This window comes from Danio rerio, chromosome 25, assembly GCF_052040795.2.
Source record: "Danio rerio strain M-AB ecotype USA chromosome 25, GRCz13ab, whole genome shotgun sequence".
Taxonomy (NCBI): domain Eukaryota; kingdom Metazoa; phylum Chordata; class Actinopteri; order Cypriniformes; family Danionidae; genus Danio; species Danio rerio.
The window spans coordinates 10,552,800-10,569,260 of NC_141045.1; the positions used below are offsets into that span (position 1 = coordinate 10,552,800).

Consider the following 16,461-nt stretch of genomic DNA (forward strand, 5'->3'; position numbering starts at 1 on the left):
ATTGTTTGTTTTATGTTTATTTTGTGTGTATTTTGTTTATAGAACTGTTTATGGAATTCCTAATTTAAATGTTTTTGCATGTATTTTACATTAACCAAAAAAAATAAATAAATAAAAAAATAAAAAAAACACTCCCTTTAAATCCCCTTCTCCAAATGCAAAGAAAAACAGCAACATTGAAGTTTAAAGTAACACATTTGAGTAAACAGAACATCTGAATTAAATTTACGCTCAACTGTGTCTACATTTCAATCCTTTATTCTTGCCATTATGATATAATAAAGCTCTCTTGGCTGTCTGCTCTCTCTTCATCAGAAAGTTTTCAGCTCGGCGAGTGCTAATATTGTCAGCGTTTGGCAGGGATGAGGTGACCACAGACAGTTTGTTGCCTGATAAAAGACATTCTGGAGCGAGGCCACGTGTCTGATTGAATCTCTGAGTTTAACACTCTCGACAGGAGGCAGACCTCGCCAGCAAAAACACTTTTACAAACAAACACACATTAATGTTTTGCATCTTAAACGAGCTTCATACACAGACATGCACGATTCAAGATGTTTGCATTTGTTCTTTTCTACTAGATTCTACTAGTGCATTTGTACAGACATTAAAATAAACAAAACAATTATAACTTTGTTTACAAATAATAAGTACACAACCTGACAAAGGCCTTGTTGTTTTAGAAACAACAAATAATAACTTCTGTTTAATCAGAAGTGGCTTATATGAAAGGCAAAGGCCTCTATATTTCTCCTATTTGACCAAAATAAAATATGATCATGCCTTGATTTTAGAATAAAAGTTGTCAAATAATGTACAGTATAGTATATAAAGTCATGGTGCAGTGAAAAAATTATGAATATTGTGTATGACTCTCATGAGCTTGGAGGACTGCATCCATACATCTCTGCAATGACTCAAATAAATTATAATTAATAAAGTCATCTGGAATAGCAAAGAAATCATTCTTGCAGGACTCCCAGAGTTCATCAAGATTCTTTTGATTTATCTTCAGCGCCTCTTCCATCTTGTAATGTGCAAAATCTTCCATCAAGACATCTTATCTTCCTATTGCGTTTAAAGGGACAGTTCACCCAAAAATGAAAACGTAGCTACTATTTAAGCACCCAAATGGTTCCAAACCTTTAAGAGTTTCTTTATTCTGTTGATCACAAAAAACGATACTTTAAAATGTTGTTAATCTGTAACCTTTGACTTTCATAGTATGCTAAACGCATTCAATGGAAGTCAAAGATTAAAGTTTCAAGCGTCTTTCTAAATAACTTTAGTGTTCAACAGAAGAAAGAAACTCAAATAGGTTTATTTCAAGTGAAGTCATTTTCAGTTTTGGCTGAACTATTCCTTTAAGTGAAACTTGCAAGCCGTTGTACATAAAAAGTAATGTCCCAAAGTCTAAAAGTGGAGCTATTGTCTTGAAATCTTTGTAATGAAGGCGATTCTCGTTCATTAGTGAGCGAACACTTCAAAAGCAATTAAAGAGATGCTCACTTTGTCTTGAGATGGATCAAGCCCATTAGAGATGTCTTATCAAAGAGTCCATCGTGCCGTAAAACAGTTCCGTCTTCAATCGAAAGATCTGCGTCTCGTTATGATGGCGAGCAGGGGCTTTTAGGACGCCCGTTTGCTAATTTCCATCCACATAACATGCTTGCGTTCACAAATGACGCAAATGACTTTACTCGGCTGCTGATGTCAGTGCAAAAAGCAAAGACGTTTGAAGAAAAAATGAGAGAAGAATGGAAAGGGAAATGGGGTAATCAAATAAAGGACACGAAAAGATGAAGGACAGACACAAAAAGACAGCATTATTGGTGCAGTCCTGACCGTCACCGTTAGGCTATTTAATTTAGTGTTATTGTGTAATAACATACATAAATAAATGAATCGAATTCATTTCAGGAAATTATTCATCGATTTACTAATTTAAAAAATTTACATGGATTAATCTATGTTGCTCACCAAATTGGTTAATACTCTGGCACACAAGCTAGTTAAACCATTCTAGTGCACAAAATGAGACTTAATTAAGGTTGCAAGATACTGGAAAACATGCAATATTGTTGACTGATTGATTAATTAAACTTTATTGTCAGCCAAGTCTAAAATTTGGCTTTTCATTCTACAAAAATAACAACGTATTTTTCATTCGTTCGTTTTTTTTTTTTTTTTTTGCAGCTTATTCCCTTATCTATCAGGAGTTATCACAGCGGAGTAAACCACCAATTATTCCGGCATATGTTTTACACAGCGGATGCCCTTCCAGCCACAACCCAGAACTGGGAAACACCTAGGGCTGGGCGATATGGGCAAAAAATCATGAATGACGGAATGACGATATACATTATTTATCCAGTATTTTCCATAAATAGTTACTTGAGAGTTAAAGCCTTTATTAAAACTATGTTAAACAGTTTTTGGACAAATTATAATTCAAACACAGGGGTTTCCCTCTTTGTTTACAAATAAACAGCTGCACAAAATCTTTGATAAATAAAATACAGTACAGGTTTTACTACCGCTTAAAACTGTAAGTTGCACAACATTTTAGGGTGCTTTCACACCTACACTTTTGTTTCGCAGTAAATGCTCCGAGATCGCTTGAATGAGGTGGTCTCGGCTCGATTGAAACGAACCCTGGAGTGGTTCGATTGCAGTGAGAAAGCGATCCAATCCGAACGCGGTTATTTCACAGTGATATGCTGACAGCTGAGTAGGACGCAGCAAAATAAACCCTGACACTCTGACCAATGTGAGGAGAGTTTACTCACACGTGACTTGTTTTAGCTCTTTTGGTCCGATTAGAAACTTTGCAGTGTGAAAGCGAACCGCTCCAAGAGCAAAGAGCAACAATGTAACATTTGTAATCTCTGTTTCAGAACAACTGAATCAATTCACAGGTGTGAAAGCGCCCTTAAATTATGATAACATCTGACAAATAAACGCAGTTCAGGTTTTTTTTCCCCTGCTTAACACTATAGACAGCACTACTGTGCTGTTGTGCAAATAACAAAGTGAACAAAACCATAAAAAACAGCTACATTGTCAGAGCAAAAAAGGAGCACACTTAAATAGTAACACAACAAAAAGTATCGTAGGATAGAAAAGAACCACAATAAATGTAAATATGAAACACACATATATGTCTAAATTACAGTGTTGTTAAAAGTAATCCTGTATACCACAGTTGTGTGATTTATAAACAATTAAATCAGCTGTATATGTTATTTTAGTTAAATATTTACATGTATTGTGCACAATTATTAAACAGTGCATATATTGAAGATATCTAAAGAGAAGTCTTTCACTCCATGTAAAAAATCATACTCTTTTTCTTTTGTTTTGACTAAACTTGTTTTACTAAATATTAAATAAGAAGATAAAAAGAAATAGACTATAGACATGGGAAGTATCGAAATTGTTTTAGAGTACTGTGATGAAATGCTGGTTAAGCATTAACCCGCCCCGCCCCCTATACATTTCTACACATATTCTATACAGCTTAAAGTGACATTTAAAGATTTAACTAGATTAATTAGGTTAACTAGGCAGGTTAGGATAATTAGGCAAGTTATTGTATAACAGTAGATTGTTCTGTAGATTATCAAGAAAAAAATAGCTTAAAGGGGCTAATAATTTTGTCCCTAAAATGGCTGTTAAAAAAATTAAAAACTGCTTTTATTCTAGCCGAAACAAAACAAATAAGACTTTTTCTAAAAGAAAAAATATTATCAATCATACTGTGAAAATTTCTTTGCTCTGTTAAACATAATTTGGAAAATATTTGAAAAAGAAGAAAAAATTTTTTTGAAGGGGGCTAATAATTCTGCCTTCAACTGTAAATGTAAACAGTCATTATAACAGAGCAGAATGCAGAGCTAAATGTGTTATAATGTAAATGTAAAAAATAGAATGTCGTCTAATAAATCCTAAAGTTGTAAACAGTGAGGTGGTTTCACTTTCGAAATGCGGTATTTCTTCGTTTTTGGCGTTTTTAATTCTTTTGAACACATTCAGGTGCTGCTTGTCAATTTGACAAGGCTTCTATGTTTGTTTATGCTGTCAATTGTGGAACAAATGATCGATAAAAGGTTTCTTATAAGCCTCTGTGACAGCTGCAGGCATGGTGTGACGTGCATGCACGTGAGGGGGTAATCAGATTTCGATAAACACCAGCACTGCATGTTCCTCTATGTTGCGTCAGTGATGGGTCGTTCTTGAACGAATCATTCATTTTGAACAAATCTTTTGTATGACTCATTGAGCGAATCATTCATTTGTGCAAGAGGAGATCAATTGCTGCCTTGGAGTACTCTGTTTCGCACAGAATGCACATGTGTGTCCTCAAACCATATGGATATAAACGATATTGGAAAATACCGCATCGTGTTGGGGAATTATATCAATATATCCCCAGAACCCGATATACCGCCCAGCCCCAGAAACACCCATACACTCTTGCATTCATACACACACACACTCATACAATTTGGCCAATTTAGTTTATTCAATTCACCTAGAGCGCATGTCTTTGGACTATAGGGGAAACCAGAGCACCCGATAAAAACCCATGCCAACATTTAACATATACGAACATACAAACTCCACACACAAATGCCAACTGGCCAGCCAGGACTTGAAGCAGTCACCTTGTTGGTGTGAGTGCTTACCACCGTATCACCCCAACATCGTATTATTTTAAATACTTCGATTTTAAGAACTGTTGAACTTCTACAGGAGAGAAAAGATTAAACCCGTAATTGATTAAAAATAAAAATAATAATGAATACAGCATAATCAGATCATTAAAGTTGTTTGGCAATGTTTTTTTCTTTTTCGTTCTTTTTTTTTTTTACCTTTCTTAGAATCACTTATGAGCCCAGCTACACTTGTTGTGGAGAAAAATAAACAGCAATTAATGCAGGAGCCATAAAACAAGCATGAAAGAGATACGACGCAATAATATACGCTTTGATGGAGGGCTTCTGAGAGCATTCTGCTTCTTTCATGTGTTATGGAGTACTAAAGCAAAGGTTTTCTGAAGCAGGTATTTCATTATTGCTTCTAATCAGCCCGACTGCAGACCACTGTATTGTCAGTGTTTATCAGAAACCAGACAAACAATAGCCACACACACACACCTACACAAAACAGCACTGAAGAGGGAATTGATCACTTCTCAAAGTTCAAAATTATTACAGCGCTTTTAATGGAGAACTGCTCTCATATTCTCAAGCATAGTGGTTCTCATGAGTTTAGCCCACACTGATTCATTTTTTTAGTGTGCAGAGTAGGGTTGTAACAATATACCGGTATGACGGTTTACCACGATTTGAACGTGCACGATTATCATACCATGAACAATTGCATATCAACGGTTTTAACCCTTAAAGACCGAGACAGCCGCCCGCGGCTAAAAATAAGTATTGCTCTTAAATGTTTTAATAACTTTTGATCCGCTGATCCGATTCATACAATTCAAAGATTGGCATAAAGAAGAGAATCTCAACTTTCCAGTGCTGTATCACATAACATTTGCGGACTTTCAGAGGCTCCGGAATCAGTGCGGTTACGTCATCAACATTTGACAACGCTGATTTGACAAAGAAACGCTCGTCACTGTGTCTCCGGACAAATCAGACATGATACATTGATGCATTGTCCCTCCTCCATGCCCAGATTGGTTCAAACTCGCTATATCACAACCAATAAGCATAGGTTTCGCTTTTGTTTGTGGACCAAGCTTTTTGAACAACACGGAATGAGATAAAGGCATACATTTATGCGCGGCTAAATAAAACGCAAAAAAAAAAAGTTTTGCATGAAATAATTCTCATACTAAGTACTTTTGCATGCACAGCAGCACAGAAACATGACAAAACAGTGACACAGCAAAGACGAACTGCTGCTCTTGCTGTTTTCAAAAGACGCAAATGAAGATGCAGCTGTTTGTCTGCATTGCATACAACCACATCCATATCCATGCTGGCACATAAAACCTAAGGATGTTCCATATTGAATCTAGTTTCGTTATGTAACTATTTACAGTATAGTAAATATTTATATCTATTTTTTACTGAGGATTTGCACCATGTTTATTTGGACTTTATTTGGACTTTGACACATTATTTATTATTTTCTTATTTTTATTTGTTCATTGTAAGTGGTGTTGTTTATAGTAACTAAAAATATATTATTTGGAAAAAGTCAAATTTGCTTCACTGTTCTATTATTTTGTAACATACCGTATACCGCGAAACCGTCAAACCGTGGTATTGTTTTAGACGATTATCATACCGTGAAAAATTCATACCGTTACAACCCTAGTGCAGAGTAGCGAACCGGTATTTGAAGAATCATCTTGGGATGATTCACAATCTTTGAGACATTTCTTTTTCTTGTCGGCTTAGTCCCTTTATTAATCTGGGTTCGCCACAGTGGAATGAACCGCCAACTTATCCAGCAAGTTTTTACGCAGCAGATTCCTTCCAGCCGCAACCCATTTCTGGGAAACATCCTCACACACACTTTGGACAATTTAGCCTACCCAATTCACCTGTACTGCATGTCTTTGGACTGTGGGGGAAACCAGAGCACCCAGAGGAAACCCACACAAAGGCAGGGAGAACATGCAAACTCCACACAGAAACACCAACTGAGCCGAGGTTCGAACCAGCAACTCAGCGACCTTCCTGCTGTGAGACGACAGCACTACCTACTGCGCCACTGCCTCGCCATCTTTGAGACATACACACTTTATTAGGTACACCTTACTAGTACTGGGTTGGACGCCCTTTTTGCTTTCAGAGCTGCCTGAATTATTTGTGGCATAGATTTAACAAGATACTGGAAATATTCCTGAGATTGTGCTCCATATTGATATGATAGCATTATACAGTATCATGCAGATTTGTCGGCTGCACATCCATAATGCTAATCTTCCGTTCCACCACATCTTAAAAATGCTCTATTGGATTGAGATCTGGTGACTGTGAAGGCCATTTGAGTAAAGTGAACTCATTGTCATGTTCATTATAACTGCCAAAAATAATCGGAATTTCCAGGTTTTCAGTTCGAGTATAAAGGTTTGCACCTTTACATATTTCTGCAGTTGCTGTTAAAATATTAATTCATATCATAAGAAATGAAACCAGCAAACAAAAAGCAGCAGACTGAGGAACAGCTTTTTCCCCAGAGCTGTCTCCCTTTTGAACTCCTTTGCCCCTTAATACACCCCCACTCTCCTTTAACTTAAACTCCTCACAATCACAGCACAACCTTTGCCCATATAAAATTTGCACATATTCATTGCACTACATTGCATTGATTTACTTATTTGAACTGTCCATATCCACTGCACATGCACATCTGTAAAATGTTATGCACACACCCACTGTATATATACATTTGTAATTATGTTTATCAATCTGCACACTTCTGATTATTAACAGCAACATGTACATATTCATTTATTGTAAATCTCTGTTCATAGCTAATAAAACCTGTATATTATATTATGTTCATGGCACATCCATCTGTAAATTCAACCATAGTTTTTCTATAATTGCACTTTATAACTTATACCTGTATCCTGCACTTGCTGCTATTGCACTGCTGGTAAGAATTAAACTGCATTTCGTTGCCTTGTACTTGTGTAATGACAATAAAGTTGAATCTAATCTAATCTAAAAATGAACATATACAGTAGAACACTATTGCATATTTCCTCAAATTTTTCCAATTTTAGACTTTGTTTAGAGGTTTGGCTTGGATCACACTGATGACAATGCACCTTTGAAAGGTTAACACAAACGAGTACTAGAGATTGATGTTTAGACTGAATGAACTTGCTGAATCAGTTCAGTCTGATGGTTCACACATGATAACCGATTCACTAATTTGGCCTCAATATAGCTTCTAAACTCTATTCATTCTTACCCCTAAGATTAATATGTGTTTTGTATTTAGTGGATCAGTTTGATTTGACGGTTCCAAAATGACAAATGATTCACTAATTCGGTCTTAATGGGCTGTATGCACAGCAATTGATTTTCAGCCTGACTAACAGTGATAAAAAGAACCTGTGTATATAGCCCATATAGCTTCCAAACTCTATTTAGTGAATCAGTGTGGTTTGATGGTTCACTAACAACCAATTCACTAATTCGGCCTCAATACAGCTTCCAAACTAATTTGTCCACTCCTACCCTTAATATTAGGATGCATTTTCGATTAAGTAAATCAATTTGTTTTGATGGTTGAAAAATTAAAAACAATTTACTAATTTGCCTCAATATAGCTTCCAAACACTGCTATTTGTCTGCTCCTACCCCTAATATTAAGACAAATTTCGATTTAGTGAATCAGTTCGGTGTGATGGTTCACAAACAACAACCAATTCACTAACTCTGCCTTAAAATAGCTTTATATAGATTTGAAGGTTGGAAAATAGCAAGTGATTCAATAATTTGGCCTCAACATAGCTTCCAAACTCTGTCATTTGTCCACTCTTAGTTGTAATATTAAGACCAATTAACTAATTTTGCCTTAATATAGTTTCCAAACTCTGCCATTTATTCACGTTTACCCTTAATATTGAGATGTATTTTCGATTTAGTGAATCAGTTTGGTGTGATGGTTGAAAAATGGCAAGTGATTCAATAATCTGGCCTCAACATAGCTTCCAAACTCTGTCATTTGTCCACTCCTACCTATAACATTAAGATGCGTTTTTGATTCAAGGAATCGGTTTGGTTTGATGGTTCAAAAATGACAAATGATTCATTAATCTGGCCTCAATAAAGCTTCCAAACTCTGCTAGTTGTCCTCTTTTACCCCTAATACTGAGATGTGTTTTTGATTTAGTGAATCAGTTTGGTCAGATGGTTCCCAAATGACAACTGATTCACTAAGTTGGCCTCAATATAGCTTACAAACGCTGCCATTTCTCCACTTTACCCCCAATTTTGAGACGTGTTTTTGATTTAGTAAATCCGTTTGGTTTGACATTTAAAAAATGCCGAATGATTCACTAATCAGGCCTCAATATATCTTCCAAACTCTGCCATTTGTCTGATTGTACCCCTATTATTATTAAGATGTGATTTTGATTTACAGTGAATCAGTTTGTTCTAATGATTCACAAACACCAGATGATTCCATACAATGAGTTGATGATGTACCCTTTTTATTTCACTATTATTTCCATATGTACAATTCAAAAGACTCTATGCGTCCGATTGCCATAATGACGATCATTCGCCATACATCTCAATAACATTTAGTCATTTACATTTACATTTAGTCATTTAGCAGACGCTTTTATCCAAAGCGACTTACAAATGAGGACAAGGAAGCAATTTACACCACTAAGAGCAACAATGAATAAGTACTAAAGGCAAGTTTCAGGTCTGTAAAGTCTAAGAAGGGAAGTGTTAGTAATTTTTTTTTTTTTTTTTTTTTTTTGTTTTTTTTTTTTTTGTACAGTTAGTGTGATATTCAAATAGGCAATTGCAGATTAGGAAGTGAAGTGGAGACTAAATAGTTGAGTTTTTAGTCGTTTCTTGAAAATAGCGAGTGACTCTGCTGTTCTGATGCAGTTAGGGAGTTCATTCCACCAACTGGGCAGATTGAGCGTGAGCGTTCGCGAAAGTGATTTTTTTCCTCTTTGGGATGGAACCACGAGGCGACGTTCATTCACAGAACGCAAGTTTCTGGAGGGCACATAGATCTGCAGAAGTGAGTGCAGATAAGAAGGTGCTAGGCCAGAAGTCACTTTGTAGGCAAACATCAGAGTTTTGAATTTGATGCGAGCAGCAACTGGCAGCCAGTGCAAACGGACTAGCAGCGGAGTGACATGTGCTCGTTTAGGTTCATTGAAGACAACTCGTGCTGCTGCATTCTGGAGCAGTTGAAGAGGCTTGATAGAGTTAGCTGGAAGCCCAGCTAGTAGAGAGTTGCAGTAATCCAGTTTGGAGAGAACAAGAGCTTGAACAAGGAGTTGAGCTGCATGTTCAGATAAGAAGGGTCGGATCTTTCTGATGTTATAGAGTGCAAATCTGCACGATCGAGCAGTTCTAGAAATGTGGTCAGAGAAGTTTAGTTGGTCATCAATCGTTACTCCAAGGCTTTTCACCATTTTGGATGCAGTAATGGTTGCCCCATCCATCTGGATTGAAAAGTTATGGTGTAGAGTCGGGTTGGCAGAAACTACAAGCATTTCCGTTTTTGCGAGGTTCAGCTGAAGATGATGATCTTTCATCCAGTGTGAAATATCCAACAGGCAGGCTGAGATACGAGCTGGAACCGAGGGATCATCAGGATGAAAAGAGAGGTATAGCTGGGTATCATCAGCATAGCAGTGGTAGGAGAATCCATGTCTCTGGATGACTGGTCCTAGAGATGATGTGTAGATGGAGAAGAGAAGTGGCCCAAGAACAGAGCCTTGAGGTACCCCAGTGTTTAGATGCTGTAGGTTGGACACCTCTCCCCTCCAAGACACCCTGAATGACCTGTCAGAGAGGTAAGATCTGAACCATTGTATAACAGTGCCCGCAACGCCCAGTGACTCAAGCGTAGATAGCAGGATCTGGTGGTTGACAGTGTCAAAAGCAGCTGACAAGTCCAGCAAAATGAGGACTGATGATTTAGAGTCTGCTTTAGCCAGTCTGAGATCCTCCACGACCGAGAGCAGGGCAGTCTCAGTTGAGTGGCCTTTCTTAAAGCCGGATTGCTTGTTGTCCATGAGATTGTTTTGAGTAAGAAAGTCCAGGACTTGATTGAACACTACTTTCTCCAGAATCTTGGCCATGAATGGAAGCAGGGATACTGGTCTGTAGTTTTCAAGTAGCGTATGGTCCAGGTTGGGTTTCTTTAGCAGTGGGGTTACCCTAGCCTGCTTAAATGTAGTGGGGAATAAACCAGAGTCAAGAGATGTGTTAATTATGTGAGTCAGTGTTGGTATGACTGCAGGAGAGATGGCTTGCAAGAGATGAGAGGGAATGGGATCGAGTGGACAGGTGGTTGCATGGCTAGATAGCACAAGTTTGGACACCTCAGACTCAGAGAGCTGAGAAAAAGAGGTGAGTGTGTGTGGTGTTGGTGTTGTATCTTGCGTGTTTGTTGTAGGTGCAGCAAATTGAGCACTGATTTTTGCAGTTTTGGTGCAGAAGAATGTAGCAAAGTCATCAGTAGTAAGTGTGGAGGATGCGGGTGGAGGATGAGGATAGAGGAGGGAGGAAAATGTTTTAAAAAGTAGGCGAGGATTAGTGGCATTGTTGATTTTCAGACGGTAATACGTCTGCTTTGCAGAAGTAACCTCAGCTGAGAAAGAGGACAGAAGAGTTTGGTATGTTAAGAGATGTGCAGGATTTTTAGTTTTCCGCCAAATTCTCTCCGCAGCCCGAAGTTTTGAGCGATGCTCACGGAGAGCATCCGAGAGCCAGGGTGCAGGAGGACTGGCACGGGCTGGCCTGGATGCAAGAGGACATAATCGGTCTAGACATGATGCTAGTGTGGAGCAGAGTGTATTAGTGGCACTGTTCGAATCAAGTGCAGTGAGTTTGCGAGATGGAGGAAGAGAGTCTGAAACAATGGTGGATAGTCTATTGGGTGAGAGAGATCGTAGGTTTCTGCGAAAGGTAACCAGTGTAGGAGTGTGTGGCGGCTCAGGAGTAATGTGGATGTTGAGAGACAGAAGGAAATGATCAGATATTTGTAGTGGAGTTACTATTGTTTGATCAGTGAAGCAGTGTCGTGTGTAAATAAGGTCTAGCTGATTACCTGATTTGTGGGTAGCAGAAGTAGGTGCTCTTTTTAGGTCAAAAGAGGCAAGCAAAGTCTGAAAGTCTGCAGCTTGCGGTTTGTCAACGTAAATGTTGAAGTCACCTAGCACCAATAAGGGAGTGGCAAAATTAGAAAAAGATGAGAGAAGAACATCCAGTTCATCTAGGAAGTGACCTAATTTACCTGGTGGGCGGTAGATGACAACCACATTTATGTAGAAGGGGTGGATAATGGTGACTGCATGGAATTCAAAGGAGCTGATTGTTGGCAGGGACGGTATCAGAGTAAATTTCCATTCTTTGGAAATTAGTAGTCCAGTCCCACCCCCTCTCCCTGTCTGACGAGGAGTGTGGGAAAAAGAGAAATTAGCAGAAAGAGTAGCATGTGTAGCAGTGTCCTCCGGCCTCAACCAGGTCTCAGTTAGAGCCATGAGATTATAGTCAGAATATGTAGCTATGGAGGTAATAAAATCAGCCTTGTTAACAGCTGATTGACAATTCCAGAGGCCCACGGAGAGAGAGAGTTGTGAAATAGTAGATACATGTATTGAACGAAGGTTGTGAGGATTACGCCTGCAGCGCACCTCCCGTGTTTTGCGAGTGTTAGTAACAACAGGAATTAGAAAACACATAATAAAAGTGCACTGACAACAAAAAATAAGTGTAAAGTAAAACAAGAAAGTAAAGTACTCAAGTGCTTTGTCGGTGCCTTTGCTCGGTGGAGTCGCGCAGGTAGAGTCGATGGTCTTTACCCTCGTCGGTCTTCACACGAGGCGGTCTTCACACGAGGCTGCCGCGACCGCTGCCGCGGTGAACTAGTTGTTTATATAACCCCAAAGCACTAGCTGATTGAATTCAGCTGGACACGCCTCGAGAGTCAAAACAAGGGCCGAAACTGAGGCGGACGACGCGAAACCGCGTTTGCGTTCGCTACACAAGCTCTTATAGTAACCAAGGAAACAGTGGCTAAACAACTTCTAGTATTATACACAACTGAAAGCAAGTTTAAATGTCCTACAACTTTACACAAACAGCTGGAAACAAGTCCTCAAACCATACACAACAACTGAAACAAATCTTAAATGTACTTACAGGCTGCTGGTCTAGATGCTGATAAAGTGCTTCTCCTGCCGACTAATGCTAGCGTGCTCGCTATATAGTGGTTACCTGGCGTTTGGACACGCCTCCCGAGTCAAAACAAGGGCCGAAACTGAGGCGGACGACGCGAAACCGCGTTTGCGTTCGCTACACAAGCTCTTATAGTAACCAAGGAAACAGTGGCTAAACAACTTCTAGTATTATACACAACTGAAAGCAAGTTTAAATGTCCTACAACTTTACACAAACAGCTGGAAACAAGTCCTCAAACCATACACAACAACTGAAACAAATCTTAAATGTACTTACAGGCTGCTGGTCTAGATGCTGATAAAGTGCTTCTCCTGCCGACTAATGCTAGCGTGCTCGCTATATAGTGGTTACCTGGCGTTTGGACACGCCTCCCGAGTCAAAACAAGGGCCGAAACTGAGGCGGACGACGCGAAACCGCGTTTGCGTTCGCTACACAAGCTCTTATAGTAACCAAGGAAACAGTGGCTAAACAACTTCTAGTATTATACACAACTGAAAGCAAGTTTAAATGTCCTACAACTTTACACAAACAGCTGGAAACAAGTCCTCAAACCATACACAACAACTGAAACAAATCTTAAATGTACTTACAGGCTGCTGGTCTAGATGCTGATAAAGTGCTTCTCCTGCCGACTAATGCTAGCGTGCTCGCTATATAGTGGTTACCTGGCGTTTGGACACGCCTCCCGAGTCAAAACAAGGGCCGAAACTGAGGCGGACGACGCGAAACCGCGTTTGCGTTCGCTACACAAGCTCTTATAGTAACCAAGGAAACAGTGGCTAAACAACTTCTAGTATTATACACAACTGAAAGCAAGTTTAAATGTCCTACAACTTTACACAAACAGCTGGAAACAAGTCCTCAAACCATACACAACAACTGAAACAAATCTTAAATGTACTTACAGGCTGCTGGTCTAGATGCTGATAAAGTGCTTCTCCTGCCGACTAATGCTAGCGTGCTCGCTATATAGTGGTTACCTGGCGTTTGGACACGCCTCCCGAGTCAAAACAAGGGCCGAAACTGAGGCGGACGACGCGAAACCGCGTTTGCGTTCGCTACACAAGCTCTTATAGTAACCAAGGAAACAGTGGCTAAACAACTTCTAGTATTATACACAACTGAAAGCAAGTTTAAATGTCCTACAACTTTACACAAACAGCTGGAAACAAGTCCTCAAACCATACACAACAACTGAAACAAATCTTAAATGTACTTACAGGCTAAAGATGATATTTTTAATTTCCCATCATCAAAGAATACCTTAACCTTAAATCCCATTTAAGCACAGAAATATGTCAGATATATAACTTTTAAGCATACCTAATAAATACTAATGAATGTCCCCTATTTATTTTTTTAACTCCTGAGATCATGTGGTTTCTGTACTCCACCTTGAAACAGAATGGTGGAAGGGGAATACAGTTATAATGGGTTATACCTCTAGATATAGCTGAAGGAAAACAGGAGAGAAGCCATAAGGCGACAAACCATCAGGATAAGATCCGACTGGGGGCCATTTTTGCCCCGCCAATCTGTAGAAAGTTATTGATTATCCCTTTGGCTTAAATGATGCACTGGGTATTTGACGTCCCCACGCTGGTGTGAAATACGAGGCATGTGCTCTGTAGGTCACTGCACATGTGTGCGGCATGTGTTTATCCATGTTGTCGATGCTTGTTTGCTGTTTATCCGCGGGTGTGTGACAGAGTGAGATTGAGCTTCGGTGGAGCTCTTTTGTAAAGAGCGATTGTGGAGTGTTGGGTCTGCTTGTAATGAACTGCCAGTAGATTGAAGCTGCTGAAGCCAAAAGAATAGTGTAGATGCCATAAAAAATTAAACAATATGTAATATTTTGGCATTAAGTGGGCATAATAGTCCAATAATTATTGCAACAACAGATGAAAATTTGACCTTAAATGTAGGAAGAATAAAGTGAGTGACTGATTAATACACTTGACCAAATCGCTAAAGAATAAAGCACCATTATTCTGTGTTTCTTGGTGTTGTAACAATTGTACATTATATGCCTCATTCAAATGATTCCTTCAAAATAGCTGATAATTTATAAGCATTTATAAGCAGGTAACTGATTTATGAATGAATCATTGAATTACAGACTCGAGTGGTTAAATCAAAAACAGACTCATTCGAAAACGGCATATCAGAATGATTTGTGAAGAAACGTGTGATATTGAAGGCTGGATAACCAGCAGAATATTTGGCCCTGAATGTAGGAATACATCACATTTTTAAATAAAACAAAAATCAAGACGATTCATTTAGGTAAAGTATAGAAAGTAAAAACGCATGATGTGCATCAAAGTATCAATTGAAAACGAGTGCCAGTAGGTGGCAAAATGTTCAGCATAGGGCTGTGCAATTAATCGAAAATCCGATTTCGGCTTCTAACGATTATGAAAAATCATTAATCGAGATAAACGATTATTGCATAATTTACCGCCCCCTTTCCAGTTGTACAGAAGTTGCTCTTAAAAGCGTGAAAGACCGCATGAATCTGTGTGCCGCGCACACACAGAACAGAAGCATGCAGTTAGCATTCGGTCTCACTCGCACACTGAGACAAGGAGTGCGCACACATCTTAAGACATCTTAACGTGAGCGCTTGAATGGTCAAATAGGTGTCAAAACGCGGTGTTTAGTGATTATTCATATTAACCCTCATTTGTGTAATAAACAAACGAGTTGAGAATCAAAAGACACGCGGAAGAGAAACTATTAAAGAGACAGCGCGCGATAATCCTGCTGCCGCCTGTATTTATGATTATTAATCAAACAGCAAATGGAGAACATCCCTCACTGCTCTTGACTGAAGGACTTTTGTAGCTAAAATGTTTTTCTTACAGTGAAAATGCTTAAAGCACAGTTTGTTTTATATTTTTATTCTATTGTATTTATTTCTCTTTCCTTTGCAGGGTGGAAAATAACTATATGTACAGTTGAAGTCAGAATTATTAACCCTCCTGAATCTTAGCAACCCTTTTCCCCCCAATTTCTGTTTAATGGAAAGAAGATTTCTGAACATAATAGTTTTAATAACTCATTTCTAATAACTGATTTATTTTATCTTTGTCATGATGACAGCATATAATATTTGACTAGATATTTTTCAAAATACATGTATTCAGATTCAAAGTGCGATTTAAAGGCTTAATTAGGGTAATTAGGCAGGTCATTGTATAACAGTAGTTTCTTCTGCAGACAATCAAAAAATATATGGCTTAAGGGGGCTAATAATATAGACTTTAAAATGGGTTTCAAAATATTTAAACCTGCTTTTATTCCAGCCAAAATAAAAAAAAAGGTCCCACTTTATATTAAGTGTCCTTAACTACTATGTACTTACATCAGAAAATAAATACAATGTACTTACTGTGTTTACAATGTATTTGAGAACACTTGCGGTGCTCTTGAGTTGGGATAGGGGTTGGGTTATGGACAGGTTTGGTGGCATGGGTAGGTTTAAGTGTGGGTTAAGGTGTGGGGATGGTCAACAGTGTATTTACA

At 38.6% G+C, this 16,461-nt stretch overlaps 2 long non-coding RNA genes across 5 annotated transcripts in view; one reads left to right on the forward strand and one right to left on the reverse strand.

Annotated features, from left to right (window-relative positions):
- LOC141380900 (uncharacterized) overlaps positions 1–16,461 on the reverse strand; it is a 201,638-nt gene that overhangs the window by 16,625 nt on the left and 168,552 nt on the right. The window lies entirely within an intron of this gene.
- On the forward strand, positions 2,079–9,102 carry LOC147830800 (uncharacterized). Its single transcript, XR_015526203.1, has 4 exons — positions 2,079–3,465; positions 3,558–5,308; positions 6,351–8,473; positions 8,672–9,102. It is a non-coding gene; the product is annotated as an uncharacterized LOC147830800 (long non-coding RNA).